Source organism: Chiloscyllium plagiosum, chromosome 35 (assembly GCF_004010195.1).
Source record: "Chiloscyllium plagiosum isolate BGI_BamShark_2017 chromosome 35, ASM401019v2, whole genome shotgun sequence".
Lineage (NCBI taxonomy): Eukaryota > Metazoa > Chordata > Chondrichthyes > Orectolobiformes > Hemiscylliidae > Chiloscyllium > Chiloscyllium plagiosum.
Genome location: NC_057744.1, coordinates 13,233,518 through 13,254,509, shown reverse-complemented (window position 1 = coordinate 13,254,509; position 20,992 = coordinate 13,233,518).

Here is a 20,992-nt window from a genome sequence, read left to right as displayed (position 1 = left end):
AGGGTAAATCTCACTGAATTATTGACAAACCTATAGAAAGTTTACTTTATTCAAAATAAGTGCCTAGTTTGTTGTCCAAATCATAGGCACTTCCACTTGAAATATTATCCAGCTACCATTGGGCTTCTCACATACACCTTTGTCTTTGCTTAGTTAGGCCTACATTTTCCTTACCTTATCTCAAGTCATACTCCCCGATTAGTTCTACTCTCCCAAGAAACCTTCCTCATGAAAGATAAATTGGAGATGTTTCAGGATTTGCCTCTTTCCTACTATTAGTTATTTATGATTAAAGTTTTCCATAAGACTAGCTAATAAGCTATCCATAATAACTGTTTAGTTTAGCTGTTTTTATTTCTTATCAGACGATTGAACCATGTGGTTGATCAAAGTAATTAATCTTCCAATCAATTAACTTACATATTCTAGCGCCATCTTATTTAAACAAGATTAAATGAAAAGCCAAACAAAGCTTTTATTATGGGTATTTATTTAAAATATCTATCCAGTTGCGTTCTCAGCATTGCAGAGGCCTCATTTGACCATGGTTCCTCTTCATGTTAGTTACAACAATCATCATAGAAAAAGGGGAGTTGATGAGAGAGTGGTATTTTCACTAGCCAAGAACACCCAGGATAAGGTTCTGAGGACATGGGTTTGAATCCCAAGGTGGTTGATAGTGCAATTTCAATTCAATGCCAATCCGGAATAAAAGGTTAGCTCAATGGTGACCTTTGATTGTCCATTATGGAAGGAAATCTGCTGTCCTTACCTGATCTGGTCTACACGTGAGTCCAGATCCACAGCAATTAACTGCCCTCTAGGCAGTTAGAAATAGACATTAAGTGCTAGCTTAGCCAGTGACACATATGGACACATACAGACAAAAACAAAAACATGGGGTCATGGTCAAAGGTTTAATGGTCCCTGTCCACAATATTTGCTGAGATGATCCCTTTAGCTTGTCAGGTCCTGCTGTTCCTTGATCCTCCTTTTCCATGTACTTTCACTTGCTTCCAGAAGGCTCAGAGCAACTGGTTCACACCTACAAAGTCTCTGGCTTATTTGTTAAGAGCCACTGAATACACTGATGAGGAAAAATAAACTGGCTTTAATCAGGCTGAGGTATCTTTTTACTGCAAAGAGAAAGAGCAGGGCTTTCTTCATCAGAAGTCTGATGACTTCCTTTTTTATTATTCACTTGTGAGACATGGGGATCACTCGCTAGCCAGCATTCCTTAACCGTTCCTAATTGCCTTTGAGAAATAGGTGGTGAGTTGCTTTCTTGAACTGTTGCCAATGATGTGCTGAAGGTAGACACAGAATGCTGCTAAAGAGGGAATTCTGACTGAAAATTGACACCCAAAAGCTGTTTTGCTATCTGGGAGCCAATCACATAGCTGTTGGTGGACTGAAGGGCTTCGATGTTGAAAATTGGTCATGAATCCTCAAACCAATCAGCTCCTTGTTGCCAACTGAATCCCCATTCAAACACATACCTTGGCTCCATCTTGCCAGAGCTCTTTAGAGAACATTTCCAGGACACTCGCTCCAATCAACCCCACCACCCCGCAGCCGAACATTTCAACTCCCCATCCCGCTCTGCCGAGGAAATGCAGGTCCTGGTCCTCCTCGATCACCACTCCCTCAACACCCGACGCCTGGAGGAAGAACGCCCATCTTCTGCCTCAGGACCCTTCAACCCCATGGCATCAAAGCGGGCTTCACCAGTTTCCTCACTTCTCTCCCCCCACCTTACTCCAGTTCCAACCTTCCAGCTCAGCAAAACCCTCATGACCTCACCTTCCTTCCCTAGCCCCACCCCCCCTCCCATTCATCTCTTCTCCCCCAAGGCTCTCAGCCTCATTCCTGAGGAAAGGCTCCGGATGCTGCCTGACTGGCTGTGCTTTTCCAGCAACACACTCTCAACTCTGATCTCCAGCATCTGCAGACCTTACTGTCTCCTGCTCTAGAGTCAAGGCCCAGTGTGGATTGGGTTGGAAGACCATTGTACTGCACATTATTCTCCCCATTTTATAATTTATTGCTAAAATCTACAGTATTGGACTTCTCTACTTTTCTAAGAACTGGGGTAACTGAAGAAGCTGTACCTATGGACATTTGTACAGAAGATGGCGCTGTAAGTGGCAACTTATACACTTTTCACTTTACGTATTTGAGTACATATGACTATCAAGCAAATTCTAAATCATTGGTTTAAAACAGGGATGAGGAGTTTTTTTCTCACAGATGATCATGAGTCTTTAGAACTTTTCATGTAACTGTAGTGGGAGCAGAGTCTTTGAATACTTATAAGACAGAGTTCAACAATTTTGGTAAACAAGGGCGTGAAAAGTAATTGGAAGAGTGGAAATGTGGATTCAAGGTTACAATCAGATCGCCATTGTAGGTCATATCTCAAACAATGACAGAATACAGGAAAGAGATTGAGTGCTGAGTGGCATGGTGTAACGATAACAATCTCTCCATCAACATCTGCAAAACAAAGGAGATGGTCATTGACTTCAGGAAGGACAGTGGAGGGCACATCCCTGTCAATGGTGCTGAGGTGGAGGTGGTCAAGAGCATCAAGTTGGTGGCAGTGATGGTCAACAACAATCTGTCCTATTCCACCCACATTGACATGGCAGTCAAGAAAGAACAACAACACCTCTACCTCCTCAGGAGGTTAAGGAAATTCAGCATGCCCACATAGACTCTTACTAATTATTATTGATGCATCATAGAAAGCATTCTACCTGGATGCATCACAATGTGGTGTGGCAACTGCTGTTCCCAAGACTGCAAGAAACTACAGAGCATTGTGAACACAGCTCAGTCCATCACACAAACCAGTCTTTCTACCACTGACTTTGTCTATACTTCCTGCAGCTTCAAAAAAGCAGCTGACATAATCAAAGACGCTTCCCACCACTCTCTTCACCCTCTTCCATCAGATACAAAACTTTGAATGCATGTACAAAACTGATTCAAAAGCAACATCTTCCCTACTGTTACCAGACTTTGGAAAGGACCTCTCAAATGTTAATGTTGATCTCTCTCCCTCTCTGCACCTTTCCTGCTGCTGTTACACTGGATTCTGCAGTCTTTTCTACTACCCTGATGCACTTTGTATGGTACAACCTGCCCGCAGAGCACATAAAACAACACTTTTGTTATATTGTGCTACATATGAGAGCAATAAATCAAATCAAATCAGCCATGATCTTATTAAATGCCAGAGCAGACTTGATGAGCTGAGTGGCTTACTCCTGCTCCTTTTTTATATGTAAATAAGTTTTAGATAAAATTAAAGAAAAATATGTTCAAATTAGGCTATTTACAATTCAGTTTAAAATCCTGAGCTCTCTCATTGAAAATGGAAACAGAAAATGATGTGGGTTGGTTAAGATCAGAGAAGGAAGGCCCAATGACTATGTGCGAGCATCTTTGTCCATGGCTGAATGGATTTTTTTTTGCCACAGTTGAATACAGGTGAAATTGCATTTAGTTAGCACCATTTGTGATTATTGAAATTCTCAAGGTACTTTACAGCCAATAAGGTTCTTATTTTTGAAATATAGTCACTGTTGTAATGTGGCATTTATTTTGTGTAGATCAAGCTCCCATACACAGGACTATGATAGTGATTAGTTGATCTTTTTTGCCTGATTGATTAATAGAGATATATTGAAAAGAACGCCATAAATAATTTCCATGTTCTTCCTTGACATGACACAAAGCCCATGACACTAAGGATTGTCTAAGTCTATTGGATAAACATATAGATGAAAATGGAATAGTTTAGGATGGATAGGCTTCAGATTGGTTCCACAGGCTGGCGCAACATCAAGGGCCGAAGGGCCGGTACTATGCTGAAATGTTCTATGTTCTATGTTCCAACTAAGAGGACAGATGGGGCTGTCACTATGTTCAGAAAGACAACACCTCCAACAGCACAACACTTAGTCAGTACTGCACTGTAGATTAGTTTTAATTTTTATGCAGGATATTAGTCCAGGACTTTCTTGAATGAGCAAAGGCTGCTAATAACCAAGTCACACCTGGCATTTGATGTGTATCTATTGAAGCATCCACTGGCAGTGTGTGGATGGGATAGAGCCTGCTTTGTACTGGACTGTACAGTCAACAGTGAAACACAATGTGCCAGTCATGAGTTTGAACAAATAAAGATACTTTTCTTGACAACAGATGTGGATTCTTGCAAGGTACAAGTGACATCGGCTAGTTAGGCATCATTACAAAAACTATTAGGAGCCCGAGATAACACATTTGACTCAAACACCATCTTGAACTGACTACTTCTTCTATGTGACATAATCATTTTGGGTGGAACTGGATGCTGTTTCATCATTAACTCTTTTAGAAGCATTACCTCATACAAAAACTGTCAATCTTTTTCAAAACTGTAATATGTTTGGTCTTATTATGTGGCTAAAGTATACTTGCAGAGGTAAGAAAAGCATTAACTTTATGAAATATAGTGTTGTGGCATAATCTTGCTGTGAAGCTGGGTGGAAATGTGGCTGAGTGGTTAGCACTGCTGTCTCACAGAGCCAGGGACCCATGTTTGATTCCACCCTTGGGTGACTGTCTTTGTGGAGTTTGCACATTCTCCCCGTGTCTACATGGGTTTCCTCTGGGTCCTCTGGTCTACTCCCACAGTCCAAAGATTTGCAGTTGAGATGGATTGGCCATATTAAATTGCCCATAGTGTCCAGGCAAGGTGGATTAGCTATGGGAATATTAGCTATGGGTTACAGGTATGGAGGGGTGGATGGGTGTGGATGTGATGCTCTTCAGAGGGTTAGTGTAAACTCAATGGGCTAAATGGCCTGTTTCCACACTTTAGGGATTCTATATAAAAGAGCATTTGATGTTGCACCACTTCCTGTGATGATGTTGTACTGTGTATCATCACGCAGTCGGACTTAGCACCTTAACTGCACTTTGTGGATTATAGATACTTCTTAATCAACCTGTTATGACACACCTCTGAAGCACATGGGACATTCAGAGATAGTGTGCTTGGATGTATAGAAGGACTAGGACGGATACCAGACATGTCTAAACGTGCCTGAGCAATGGGCCACATCTTATATCCAGAGGACAACACACAATATAACTGGCAGTTACATATGGATGCTTAAATCTTATAATGTATTAATCTTCACTAAGATTAGCATAATTGTTAGGCAATGATGCCAGCTACAAACTATTCATTGGATATCTCCAATGACTTCAAAGCCATCGCACCAGTGCATCTTGAGTTGACTTTGTGCCAACAATGCGCTGAAGATTTAAGACTCAACTCTTATGTGTATTAAATTTAGTCAAATAAATATTTTTCTAAACATATATCATTTATCTCAAAGTGAACTGTAACCTAAAAGACAGCCTGCAGCAGCAGAAAGGTAATGCAATTGTATTCACATTTTGGGATGATTGATATGTGATCCAGTCTTACTTACCAGTCAGTTTTCAAGAGCATGAAAGTCGACCTGATATGAAATTGGATTTTAAGTCTCCCTTTGTTTATCATAAGACCAAATTTGACATTTGTTCTCCAATGAACTCCGCCAACTTCATACCGTCTTTGTACGTGATACAAAGCTGTAAGGTTCTATTGCTATAGAGAAGTTTGACTCAAACGAAATAAATGCTTATCTGAGTTGTTTGTGAGCCAAAACTCCATATAAATGATATGGTACATTGCAGGAAGCAAGTCATCAATCTTTTCCAGAATAAATTACAGAAAGGAAGTACTCCTGGCTCCTTCCTTAAAACATATGTCAAGCTGAAATTTCTACACAATGTATTAGCTTATTGATACAGATTACTTAGGTTTGAATTTACATGTCAGAAAACTAAGAAAATGACCATTTTTCCCCCAGCGATGTGAGAATCTATATTAAAGAAAAGGCATGTTTCAGCAGTAAATATTATTAAAATATATTTTGTTAAAAACTATGATAATATAATTTTTCAATGTAATGTTACCTAAGAACAACACATCACCACCTATTTGACAGCATAGAGTGAAGGGTGTGTCTATTTGCAATTTGCTGTGAATTATAGTGAGAACCTCTGCAGTGCTAAGCATTCAGTTCTGCTATTGGAGGTTTGTGCTGAATAAGGTAGGTGAAGCAACTGATTCTCTATAAGAATCACATTATTATCAATTGCAGGCCTATGTACTCCTGGTACAGAACTCACCCCGACAGGAGAGCAGATTGGAAAGACAGATATCTAGATCAATGTACCACTGAGAAAGCCTCACAGGTTTACAGTTATTCATTTTAATGACAGAGGAAGATTGGCTGTGCTGTTAGTCAGGCACATCGAGCCTCCTGTCTCATCTGGCTGTCCATTGAATGAATCCCTGTGTGTTTTCTAAAAATAAAAGTCTTGACAATCATAAACCACCTGAAATAGTTATCACTTGAGGTGAAAGTAATATTCTGGCTGATACTTGTAGCAGAATGTTCATGCCCTTACATGTTGGCATATTTAGAGTTAGACCAATTATTTTCCTCATGGTCGAATCTCTCACCCGATGACTATTTCTCACTACAAATGTTTCTTCTGCAGGAATTGTTTTTATTTTGATTACGATCATTCAGTAATAAACCAAGACTAAAAATCTAGTTCTGTGTGATTAGAAGAATAATGATCCCAAAGGATCTGTTTACTGCAGAAGTTTTTGCAGAAGTCCATTCAGCATTCCTGTTTTTAATAGATCCCAGGAAAGAAGAGTATTAGGATAAAGATCAGGCTATTCAGCACAATAAGCTTTCAATTAAATCATGATTATTCTGTACATTAGCTCCATGCTGGATGTCCATAACATTTAAGTAATGTTACCTAATAATAAAAAAACTAGAAAAGAGAATGCTTCACTGTGTTGTTCAAAAGCCAACATTTCTTGGTAAAATATATGGAATATTGCAAGCAGGACGTCAATAACATTATTTGCAATCCATTGCAGCAATTAGCAATAGATGGCTTCCTGAAAACATGAATCAAGGTTAAAGCTAGAGTAAAGCTCTTTCACAACATAATAACTGATGTTACAATATCCTTAGGAGAGGAATTTCTATGTCAGAAAGCTATAAAAAATGTGAAGTCTGTGGAAGGGTCTCTGGACCTGAAACATTAACTCTCATTTCTCCTCTCAGATGCTACCAGACCTGTTGAGCTTTTCTAGCAACTTCTGTTTTCATTTCTGATTTACTGCATCTTCAGTTCTTTTGGTTTTGTTTAGAAGTTGTGATGACTGCTCAAAAAGTAAGCATCTTTTGCATTGCTTACTGTTACAGCACCATGATCCAGTCAGTGGACAATTTGGCACCACACACAGAAACTAGTACCTAACCAACTGCAATTGTGGCGGTCCATGAATTTGTTAGAATAATTTTTCAATACCCTGAGGATTATAAATTTACTATTAGCAATCACCACATACGAGCCAAATGGTGAGAGGCCCATAAAGACAAGATTAATCGTCATCCTAAATTGCATTTCTACCCATTCCTAGATGCAAGTTCAAGCCTTTTCAGGGTAGCTCATGCAAGAGAAAAAAGCCTTTAAAATGGAACAAGCAAAAAGAAGTCATGAAAATTTTGGGTTTAATAAACTGAAAATGAAAAAAAAAGATTCAGTTGGAATCTTTCTAAGAACAATCTTACTGAACTAGATTAGATTCCCTACAGTGCGGAAACAGGCCCTTCGGCCCAAAGTGTCCACACCAACCCTCCAAAGAGTAACCCACCCAGACCCATTTCCTTCTGACTAATGCACCTAGCACTATGGGAAATTTAGCATGGCCAATTCACCTAATCTGCACAACTTTGGATTGTGGGAGGAAACCCATGCAGACACGGGGAGAATGTACAAACTCCACACAGAGAGTCACCTGAGGCTGGAATCAAACCTGGGACCTTGCTACTATGAAGCAGCAGTGCTAACAATTGAGCCACTGTGCTGATACCTACAAATTGACTGCATTAATGTTGAAATCACCCACCAAAATGTTCTTTCTAATTGGAGAGGATAATGTCACTTAGTTACAATTTATGTACAGAAAATGACTGGACATACAGCACTGTTTGCATTGTAAATTCTCAGTCAGCCACCACAATCAATTTTCCTTGCAAGTATTCCTCTTTTTGTATTTGATCTTTGGGGAAAAAAACAGCTGAAATACTTCAATGAAGTTTTAAATTACAGGCAGTTTATTCTATAAATGGCAATTTTCTATAAAAAATGCTGCGATAAGTGAAAGGGGCTGTGCAGTTAGGAGCCTTTGGCATGCAGAGATGAGTGCGTTGGAACATGATGTGATTGTGAATGACTAGGATAATTGTCATTTCAAATCTCAGATGCATGTCATAGGCATTTATAATGTTGAGAAAAAGACTAAAAAAGGTCTCGTTATTTTCGGATTTTCGATTCAAAGTGTGATGCTGGATGTCATGATGCACGGGATTCCTCACAACACTGCAAATGGGAAGCACCTTGGATCGTATGCTGATCAGGCACCTACATTGAGACGTATTCTTTGGCCCATCTTTCTGGGGCAGTATGTCCCACCCTGCTGGAAGTTGATCAATCAGATGCAGCAACCATTCTGAGTAACAATGCCATCTCAGAAGCCAAGGCTCATGCCAGAACAATAACACCAAAGTTCAGAAGCAGCAGGAAAGGTGGGTGACTGTTCTTGTGGTGATGGATTGCAAGATGAGAATTACAGAGTTCAGGGAGTTGGTGCAAGGGTTCGTTTATTCACGTATAGGATATGGGCATTGTTGGCTGAGCCAGCATTTACTGCCCAACCCTAGTAGCTCTTGAGAAGGTGGTGGTGAGTTGGCTTCTTGAGCTGCTGCAGTTCTGCAATCCATGTGCTGTAGATAGATCCAAATTGCCCTGAGGGATGGATTTCCAAGATATTATCCCAGTGACACTGAAGGAATGGTGAAATATTTCCAAATCAGTATGATGATTGACTTGGAGAGGAACTTGTGGGTTTCAATGCGTTGCCCTTCTCCTTCTACATAGAAGTGGTTGTGGGTTTTTCAGGTGCTGACTATAGAGCTACAGTGAATTCTACAATGCATCTTTCAGATGCTACAGACTGTTGTTAGTGAGTGTCTCTGGTAGAACAAGTGAATGTTTGTGGGTATGACGCCAGTAAAGCAGGCTACATTGTTCTGGATAGCATCAAGCTTCTTTGAGTAATGTTGGAGCTGCACTCATCCAGGCAAGTGAGGAGTATTTCATTACACTTCTGACTTGTAGGTGATGAACAGGCTTTCGGGAGTCAATATGTAAGTTACTTGCTGTAGGATTCCCAACCTCTGACTTGCTGTTGGAGTTGAATTATTCACATAGCTAGTGTAGTTCCGTATCTTATCAAAGATAATTCCCAGAATGTTGATAAAGATTGCGTGGTAGTGGTCACTCTTACCAATGCTGTCGAGAACAAACAGATTTGTGCCAGGTAGATTGGTGAGGATGAGGTCAAATATGTTTTCCTCTCTTGTTGGTTTCCTCAACATCTGCTGTACACCTAGTCTAGCAGCATTATCCTTTAGGACCCTACCTACGTGGTCAGTAGTTCTGCTGCTGAACCTTTCTTGATGGTAGACATTCCCACCAGAGTACATTCTACACCATTGGCATGCTCAGTGCTCCCTCCAAATAGTGTTCAACATGGAGGAGTACTGATTCATTAGCTGATGGGGGACTGGTGGTATGTGGCAATCAGCAAGAGGTTTCCTTGTCAATGTTTGACCTGATGCATGACACTTCATGGAGTTATGAGTCAATGTTGAGGACTCCCAGGACAACTTCTTCTCAACCACTGTCCTGCCAATTCTGCTGGGTCTGTCATTGGAATAAGACATACTCAGGGGTGGTGATCCTAATGGCTGGGTCATTGTCTGTAAGGCATAATTCTGTGAGTCTGACTAGGTCAAGCTGTTGCTTGACTGGATGAGGGATGGCTTTCAGCAGTTAACCTTCTGACCCCTATTCATGACCTCAGTTACCCTGAGATCGAAAGACTCCACACAATCCAGCAAGTAGGCTGCTTCATTTTAATGATTGGGAGACTTGCCACTGTTCTCACTTGTCAGGAACAGAACTGATTGGAGCAATGACATGAAGAGATGCTTAAATGGTCATTAATTGGCAGCAAGGTGGAAAGGTTGACCTTGGGCCATCCCACTCACTAATTGCTTTGGTAGCTGGAAGGCAGTGAGAATGATCCTGATGCCAGATCTCCTGATTATCTTCCCCTCCAACCACCCTCTTTGCCGACTCTATATGTGGGGAATGTTCTATATGTAGCCTAAACTTCACACTCTGGGCTCGAATCTACTTGCCATTGTGGAAGCATGTGAATAACATCAATGAGACCCAGTCTGTGCATACAGGTGAGTTACCCACTTTGCTATCTTGCCTGGTCAGTAAAAGGTAAAAATTACACCCAGAGTTCCCAATAATTGAATTTATGCAATCTCACATGTATGTTATATTCATTTGTTAGCAATGTTATTTATTAATAGCATTATTTTCATCACTTGAATCACAGATGATGATCTTTAGTATTTCAAACAAGTTGCAGGGATTCTGGTTTGCTTGGATGTCATTTCTAGAGGATTTTCAAACCAAGAATGTCTGTTCAGATAAAACTCAATCATCCTGATGCTGATGATGTTATCACACCAGTTGTAGGACTGTTTAGAGATGACTCATTGTCAGTGTATCAGAAAAGCCAGCAATAAGAAGTGTCCATTGGGGGTTTTACAAGAATGATCTGTTTGGCAGGATGAAAAGAACAATTGATATACAAGTAAAAGCTGTTAGGTACAGACAGGGTGACACAGTGCACTACCTCTGCACAGCAACAATACAACAGAGACTGAACAGTCTAAAATAAACCTACCCTATTTGCACTGGTGTAAGAGGTGACCATCAAATGAGTCTCAAGGCCTCTCTTGGTTCATGTCATTCTGTTGCGTTTGTCCTATGTTTGAACACAAATACTAAGTAGCTAGCTGAGAGCAATGTCATTTAGAAAATTATAATTATGAAGGCAAGAATTTTGTTTGGACACTTCTTGTGTGTATGAGTTTCATTGTATAATTAATGGTTTTCTTTTGTGCTTTGTAAGTTGAGCTCTCGAAAGGAAAACACCCGAGTGGCCAGTGACAAGCAGTGCCCTTCACATCAAAGGGCAATGCTGCGTGACACTTCTGATTTTTTCTTCTTCTTTTTCTTCCCACACTACCGTGTTGAGTGGTGAAGAATGGTATAGTCCACTTTGTATAATATTACATATTATCTGCAGCAGCAAATCAGACTGTTTGGCCCAACTGGTCTATTTTAGCAGGTTACCGAATTGCTATCCAATAAGCCTTTCCCCAAATTACTTTATTTTATCTCATCACCATTTTCTTCTGTTCCTTTCTCATTCACATACCTGGAGAACTCAATCAAAACCATCAATTTCACAAATCAAAGTGTTTCCAGGCTTTGGGAAATCCAGTTGCTTCAGGGAAGCAGGAATAATTCTGAGGAAAAGTGTCTGTAAATTATGGGCCAAGAGGAATTCTTAATATCAAGGTCAGAATGACCTCAAGGATGGCTCAAGTGGAAGAGGGGAAATTCTAAATGGTCAGGCAGTTGTTGTTCTTCATTAGGCCCAGTGTTTTCAGAAAGCAGTGTATCTGAGGTTTTACTCTGCATCAACCCAATGTTACGCGGGCTCCATGTTGACTAGGCATGAAAGGTGTTCCATTCTCTTTCACAGATTGTAACAAAACACGGGTGGTTGTGTTGGCAGAAAATAGATGCTGTTAGAGCAGCTCTCCATTATAGATATCTCCTGACTTCTAGCTTCAATGGTTGAGCAGCTACATTGGAACATAGCTGAAATAACTGCACAGAACCCCCTTTATTTACATGTGCACAGTACGTGGGCTCTAACCAGCCAGCTCAAAGCCAGTGCCTAGAATGAGGAGACCTTCTGGATCTCCTATTTATTTTTTTCTCTCTTTTTTCTTTTTTTTCTTCTTTTTATTTATGCCCACACTACCGCCTAACTGCGGTGGTGCTTATTTTTTCCCCAGCACCCATGGTGTGTGTGTGCAGGTGAGAGACACAGTGAGAGACACAAGGTGCACAAATCTTTATTCAATTTCCACCACCAGGAAGATAGGAAAACACCTGGGTGGCCAGTGACAAGCAGTGCCCTTCATAAAAGGCAATGCTGTGTGATCAAACAGTGAAGGGGAGGGATCTCCTGTTTTTTTTTTCTTTCTTTTTTTCTTTTTTTCTCTTTTTTCTTTTTTTTTCTTTTTTTTCCTTCTGCACACACTCGCACACTGATCCAATTCTCAATAGGGAAAACACCTGAGTGGCCAGTGACAAACACTGCCCTTCACATCAAAGGGACTCCTGGTGTTTTTCTTTTTTTTCAAAGGGAACACTCTTATTTATTTATTTATTTTCTCTTTTTTTATTTAACCCCCACACTACCACCTAAGTGCGGTAGTGCTTATTTTTTCCCCAGCACACATGGTGTGTGTGTGCAGGTGTGAGACACAGTGAAAGACACAAAGTGCACAAATCTGTATTCAATTTCCACCACCAGGAAGATAGGAAAACACCCGGGTGGCCAGTGACAAGCAGTGCCCTTCACAAAAGGCAATGCTGTGTGATCAAACAGTGAAGGGGAGGGATCTCCTGTTTATTTTTTTTTTATTTTTTTATTTAACCCCCACACTACCACCTAAGTGTGGTAGCGCTTATTTTTTCCCCAGCACCCATGGTGTGTGTGTGCAGGTGTGAGACACAATGAAAGACACAAAGTGCATGAATCTTTATTCAAATTCCACCATCAGGAAGAAAGGAAAACACCCGGGTGGCCAGTGATAAACACTGCCCTTCACATCAAAGGGCAATGCTGTGTGATCAAACAGTGAAGGGGAGGGATCTCCTGTTTATTTTTTTTTAGAAATAATTGTTGCATAATTCAGCATTTTAGGTTAGATTAGATTACTTAAAGTGTGGAAACAGGCCCTTCAGCCCAACAAGTCCACACCGCCCCGCCGAAGCGCAACCCACCCATACCCCTATATTTACCCCCTACCCAACACCACGGGCAATTTAGCGTGGCCAATTCACCTGACCGGCACATCTTTGGACTGTGGGAGGAAACCCACGCAGACACGGGGAGAATGTGCAAACTCCACACAGTCAGTCGCCTGAGTCGGGAATTGAACCCAGGTCTCTGCCGCTGCGAGGCAGCAGTGCTAACCACTGTGCCACCGTGCCGCCCATCTCCTGTTTATATCTGTCAGCCACGGGTCCCTGATTGGGCCAGGTTAACAACTTCAATCAAGGATCTCAAAGTCAATGAGGTCCACTTGGCCCTGGTTCCAATCACTACAATAGGACTTTTGGAGATGGAGCAGGCCAATTGACATTTCTTGCCTATTCCACTTTTCAATAAGGTTCTGTCTGTTCTCGTTGCTGTCTCAACTCCACTTTCTTCTCCGTTTCCCAGTAACTCTTGATTCCCTTACATATAGAAAAGTTATTTAGCTTAGCCATAAGTTAACTCAGTGATACAACGCCACTGCTTGTTAGAGAATAGAATTCTACAGATGAACTGACCATCTGCGAGGGGAAGAAAAATCACATCTCTGTCTTAAAAGGGAGGCATAAAAGGAAAATTATTCTCATTTTCCCAGTTTTTTTGTCTCTCCCACAAAAGGATATGACCTCCTGGTATTCACTCCATTAACACTCCTCAAAAACATACATGTTTCAATAAGATTACCTCTCATTCCTCTGCAATGGACATAAGACTAATCTGTTCAAACTATTTTTTATGATAAACCCTTCAGCGCATAAAGTGAACCTTCTCGGAACAGTTTCTAATGAATTTAACTACTTTTCAAATATGGGGATCAAACCTGTATAAGGTGCTCTTACCTTATTAGGTGCTCCATGTGTGGTCTCACCAACCCCTTGTACAGCTGCAGTAGATGTTCCCTATGTTTATATTCTTTTCTTCTTGCAAAAAACACCAAATTCAGTTTGATTTTTGTATTCACTTGTTGCTATATTGATGTTTTGTGATTCATGTACCAGGGCTTTCAGATTCTTCTATATCCACAGACTTCTGTGATCTCTCTCTATTTATATAGTGTTGTGCGTTTCTATTCTTGCTGCGAAACTGAACAAGTTCACAATATTTTGCTATATTTTTGACCACATGTTTAAACTATTTGTATCTATTGTTAGAATCTTTGTTTCCTCTTGACAACTTAACGATCCACCTATTTTACTGCTGTTGTCAAGTTTAGCTATCGTACCTTTGGTCCATTCATTCAAATCACTGAAAATAGGCGAGGACTCGGTTCACTGGACAGCTGGTTTGCACTGCAGAGCTACGTCAACAGTATGCGTTCAATTTCTCCACTGGCTGAAGTTACCAAAAAGGACTCTCCTGTCTCTCTCACCTGAGACATGGTGACCCTCAGGTTAAACGACCATCTGTCCCTAGTGAGACAGCAGCCCTAGTTTCTAGTAGGACGATGGTGATCTTTAATTGTTCATGGAAAAGTTCTGCTGTGCATTTTCTTTCAACCTGAATGGGAAATGTTAGCTTAGTGGCTGCATCAAATATTCACATTTGTGTCAACTCAGTGAACAATGTGTCTTAATCTCCAGCACATTGTTTCCAATGAGTCATGACACTAAATGTGAAAGGAAATAATAATGCAACACACAAATGCACAGATTGGGGATGAGAAGTGAATCCTAACAAAAACAGTCAGGAGGAAGTTGCCTTTGGAGTCCTCAGCATTAGCTGCAGATCCCATGAAGTCTCGTGGCTTCAGGTGAAACACGGGCAAGGAAACCTCCTACTGATTACCATGTACTGACCTCCCTGAGCTGATGAATTGGTGCTCCTCCATATTGAACACTTGGAGGAAGCACTGAGGATGGCAAGGGTCCGAAATGTGTTCGGAGGTTGGGGGGTTGGTGGTGAAGGTGTATTTCAATATCCACCATCAAGAGTGGCTCAGTAGCAGTACTACAGATTGAGCTTGTTGGGTCCTAAAGGACATCGCTGCTAGACTGGGTCTGCAACAGTTGGTGAGGGGACCAACAAGACAGCAAAGTGTCCTCACCAATCTGCCAGCTGCAGATGAAACTGTCCATAACAGTATTAGTAACAACAACCACCACACAGTCCTTGTGGAGACAAAGTCTCACCTTCACACTGAGAGTAGCCTCCATTGTTCTGTCTGGCACTGACACTGTGCTAAATGGGACAGACTTCAGACCGATCTAACAACTCAAGACTGGGCACCCATGAGACCATCAACATCAGCAGAATTAGATTACATTCCCGACAGTGTGGAAACAGGCCTTTCGGCCCAACCAGTCCATACCGACCCTCTGAAGAGTAACGCACCCAGACCCATTTTCCTCTGACTAATGCACCTAACACCATTGGCAATTTAGCATGGCTAGTTCACCTGACCTGCACATCTTTGGACTGTGGGAGGAAACCTGAGCACCCAGAGGAAACCCATGCAGACATAGGGAGAATGTGCAAACTCTACACAGACAGTCGCCCGAGGCTAGAATCGAACCTGGGATCCTGGTGCTGTGAGGCAGCAGTGCTAAACACTGAGCCACCGTGTACTCCAGCACAATCTATAACTTCATGGCCCGGCATATTCCCCAGTCAATCATTACCATCAAGCCAGGGGGTCAACCCTGGTACAATGGAGAGTCCAAAAGGGCATGTCAGGAGTGGTGCCAGACATACCTGAAGATGAGGTGTCAACCTGGTGAAGCTACCAAACAGTGATAGCCAGAGCTAAACGGTCCCACAACCAATAGATCAGATATAAGCTTTACCACATCCAGTTGTGAATGGTGGTGGATGATTAAGCAACTCATTGGAGGCGAAAGTTCCATAAATAGCCCCAGCCTCAATGATGGAAGAGCACAACACATCAGTGTAAAAGGCTGAAGCTTTTGCAGCAATCTTCAGCCAGAATTTGCCAAGTGGCTGGTTCATCCGAGCCTCCTCCTCCAGCATTACAGATACCAGGCTTCAGCCAATTTGATTCACTCCATGTGATATCAAGAAGTGGTTGGAGACATTGGATACTGCAAAGGCTATGGGGCCTGACAACTTTCCAGCAATAGTACTGAAGACATGTGCTCCAGAACTTGCCGCTCCCCTAGCCAAGCTGTTCAAGTACAAAAACAACACTGGCAACTACGCAACAATATGGAAAATTGCCTAAGTATGACCTGTACACAAAAACTAGGACAAATCCAACCTGGCCAATTACTGCCCTATCAGTTTACTGTCGGACATCAGTAAAGTGATGGAAGCTATTACTGACAGTGCTATCAAGCAGAACCTGCTCAGCAATAATCTGCTCACTGACACCCAGTTTGGGTTCTGCCAGGATCACTCAGCTTTGGTTACAGCCTTGGTTCAAATATGGACTAAAGAGCTAAATATCAGAAGTGAGATGAGAGAGACAGCCCTTGACATCAAGGCTGCATTGGTGTGGCATCAAGGAACCCTGGCAAAACTGGAATCAATGGGAATCCAGGGGCAAACTCTCAACTGGTTGGAGTTGTACTTGGCACATAAGAAGATGGTTGTGGTTGTTGGAGGTCAGTCACCTCAGCTCCAAGACCTCTCTGCAGGAATTCCTCAGGGTAGTGTCCTAGGCCAAAACATCTTCAGCTGTTTCATCAATGAAGTTGCCTCCATCATAAGGTCAGAAGTGGGGATGATTGGCAATGATTGTGTAATGTTCAGCACCATTCGTGACTCCTCAGATATTGAAGCAGTCCAAATCCCAATGCAACAAGATCTGGACAACATCCAGATTTGGGCTGACAAGTGGCAAGTAACATTCAAGCCACACAAATGCCAGGCAGTGACCATATTGTCTCAATAAGAGACAATCTAACCATAATCCCTTGACATTCAATGGTGTTACCATCACTAAATTCCTTACTGCCAACAGCCTGGGGGTTATAATTGACCAGAAACTGGACTCACCACATAGACACAGTGGTGAAAAGAGCAGGCCAGAGGCGAGGAATACTGCAGTGAGTAACTGACCTCCTGACACTCCAAAGCCTATCCACCATTCACAAGTCACAAGTCAGGATTGTGATGGAATTCTCCCCACTTGCCTGGATGATTGCAGCCCCAACAACACTCAAAAAGCTTGACACCATCCAGGACAAAGCAGCCCAGTTGATTGGCACTATATCTACAAACATACACTCCCTCCAGCACCGATGCTCAGTAGCAGCAGTGTACTATCTACAAGATGTAGAAATTCACCAAAGGTCCTGAGGCAGCACCTTCCAAACCCATGACTACTTCCATCTCAAAGGAAAAGAGCAGCAGATATTTGGGAACTCCATCATCTTCACGTTGCCTTCCAAACAACTCACCATCCTGATTAGGAAATATATCACCGTTTCTTCATTGTCACTGGCTCAAAATCCTGGGATTCCCTCCCTACTGGCATTATGAGTGAACCCACAGCAGGTGGATTGTAGCAATTCAAGAAGGCAGCTCACCGTCACCCTGACAAGGGCAACTTGGGACGAGCAATAAATGCTGATCAGCCAGTGACAACCACATCCCACAGATGCATTGATAAAAAAATTAGATTGATATCAATAAAAAGGATCACTGACCATGGATTTACCCAAGACATCCCAAATGGTTCTGGTTAATGTGAACTCAGCAATACCAGACTGGCACAGTTTTTTCTCTTCATTTGCCTACCATGCTTTCCAAACGAACAGTAACTAAAGAAGAAGAGTGGCAAGTTGTCACATTTTCATGTGTCTCTGCCAATGGCTAAACTTAAAACAGTGAATATTATCTCAGAATCTAAAGTCCTCCATGGCAAAATGTCAACAGTTTCTTGAAATCCATGATGCAATGAAACATAATAAAATAATTAGCAAAAGCTGCAAAAGTAAAAAGGAAAACAAAACCATTCCTGAAAAATAGCCAAGATGCTAATAACAAGAAAGATTTCCTGGGTGTAAAACATGAAGTCAAGATAAAAGATATTTGCGACTGAAAGCACACAAATAAATTCATTTTAAACTAATTATTTGTCAAATGAACTTGCAGAGAAAAAGATTAGATTGATGTTGAGATATGAAGAGAAGATGCTGGGAGAAAGATAAATCAAAATATGTTAAAAGAAAAACAAAGAAAGAAATAGAACAAAAAAGAAGAAAATGTTTTGAAAAATTAGCTAGCTTATTCTATCAAGCAGTATTAGAAAAATAAAATATTTTGCTTTTCTGTTCCTGCTCAGGTTGGCTTGAATTACAGATGTGAATTCACAGCTGATGCACACAATATGGTCAGATGTAAATAAGGTAGATTTATTTGACAATCAGTGTTAAAATACATCACCTCATCGAATAAGACCAATTTACTGTGACCTTAAGAGCAACCTGGGTTATGATGCAGGAAATTCAATTCTGATTGCCACATTCCTGACATGTTCTGTATGAGGAAATTTCAGTGCACAGGTCATTGTGGTTATTTAACACCATGCATGAGTGAATGTGAACACAGCTTAGTATAAGACTGTGTGTGATCAAACCGAACACCATCTCTGAGCATTGTCCTATAAACTGCACCATGGATTTTCATTTGCATTTGCATTTCAGCAATCATTTACTGTTTCAGTCTCTATCCAGTTTATTTGGTTGATTGCCTGTGTTTACTGATGGACTTGCTTGCCTGAATTGTAGAATCAAAGAATGGCTGCAATGTAGAAAAATGGCCATTTGGTAAATTGGACCTATGCTGGCTCTTTGAAGGAACAACTCACTTAAGTGTTTTTCCCGGTGGTCCTGAAACTTTTTCCTTTTCAGGCCACAATCCAATTCCTCTTTGAATCACTCATTGACTGTATCTCTACTGTACTGTCAGACAGCACGTTACTTGGAAGCAGTCCAACCTGTAGTGATTGTAATGGGGTCAGCCAGGTAGGCTTCATAGAATGAGTTCCCAGATTGGGGCTGTCAATGTGTCCAATCAGGGAGCCCTGGCTGACTTATATACAGGAGTGTGAGACATCCTGCAACTCTGAGAGCTGGCTCTGAGGGAGCTGGATCAGTGTCAAGGACTTTGGTGATGGGATACTAGCCAATGCTGATTTATGACACAACCGAGTATTAAGTTGGACCATTCAACAGGTATCAGGGGTGGTCACCTAAAGCAGGTTCATCACCTTTCTGGCTAAGACGGTCCTGATTTAGGACTGCTGAGAGGACATTTAGTCAGTGATACTGGGTAAACCACAGTCAAGCTTTGCCAGCAGAAGTATTATGGCACCTCCATTCTCCTCCTTAGTAACTCATCCTCAACCTCCTCCCCAAGGCTCCAACAATAATTAATGCCTTTTTATGCAGTTGTCCCCATGCCTTCCACCTACTTGCATTTCTCTGAGACACTGAGCATCAACATGCAGCCTTGAAATTCATTCTCGCAGAGCATCAGCTGTCTTCGACGGCATTACAAATCTGAGCGGCTGACATAGTTTATTTTGACAATCGGTGAGGCCCAGTTTCAAGCTGGCCTTGAGTTTGCTGTTTTGGGTGGACATGTCATCATCACCTTGTGCTGTAAGTCGAGCACTGACAGATTTCCACTCCTTGTTCTTTACAGAGAATTGGAATGTCCTTCTATTAATACTGTTCCTGGACTACTGTAAACTATCTCATCTTGTAATAACTTTAGGGAAATGCAATAAAAAGAACAATCTAATGACACCAGCAACATTCCAAGGTAATTATAGAACAATCTTAATGAGGGCCATTAGGTCACTGCAACTGAAAAAGTCTATTCTCTTGTTAAATCTTGAAATTCTGAAATTCCAATGGCTCTCTCATTCTCTGGCCATGGCCCCAATTCTTAATAAAGACAGTAAAAAAATGCAATTCTATCTTTACTACCTGTGGCTCTGCCATTTTTACGAATATAGGAGTCTGCAATTCTGTTTGAAAAGGTCAAACTTGCATCACTGTAACAAGGTCTGAGAACCTTCTTTAAGAAGGTTCTTTAAGAAGGTTCTTACTTCACTTCTTTAAGAAGCTAGTGAATTCCAATTTATTAGAAAAGGATAACCTCAGTTATTCTACATTCCAGAAAATAACGTTCTTTGTGTTAAAGTAATCCCTACAAATGGAAATTATTAATAAAAGCAATGTCATTTGCCAGTAATCCTGCCTATTTCAGGTCACAACTTAGCTGGCAAGTGGTGTGCAGATGTCTTACAAAGCAAAATCTGATAGTAATGTGGCTTTTATATTTGTAACTTAGAGTCATAGAGTCATAGAGATGTACAGCATGGAAACAGACCCTTCGGTCCAACCCGTCCATGCTGACCAGATATCCCAACTGAATCTAGTCCCACCTGCCAGCACCCGGCCCATATCCCTCCAAACCCTTCCTATTCATACACCTATCCAAATGCCTCTTAACTGTTGCAATTGTACCAGCCTCCAACACTTCCTCTGGCAACTCATTCTATGCACGTACCACCCTCTGTGTGAAAACATTGCCCCTTAGGTCTCTTTTATATCGTTCCCCTCTCACCCTAAACCTATGCCGTCTAGTTCTGGACTCCCCGACCCCAGGGAAAAGACTTTGTCTATTTATCCTATCCTATTTATCCTATCCATGCCCCTCATAATTTTGTAAACCTCTTTAAGGTCACCCCTCAGCCTCCAATGCCCCAGGGAAAACAGCCCAGCCTGCTCAGCCTCTCCCTGTAGCTCAGATCCTCCAACCCTGGCAACATCCTTGTAAATCTTTTCTGAACCCTTTCAGGTTTCACAACATCTTTGCAATAGGTAGGAGACC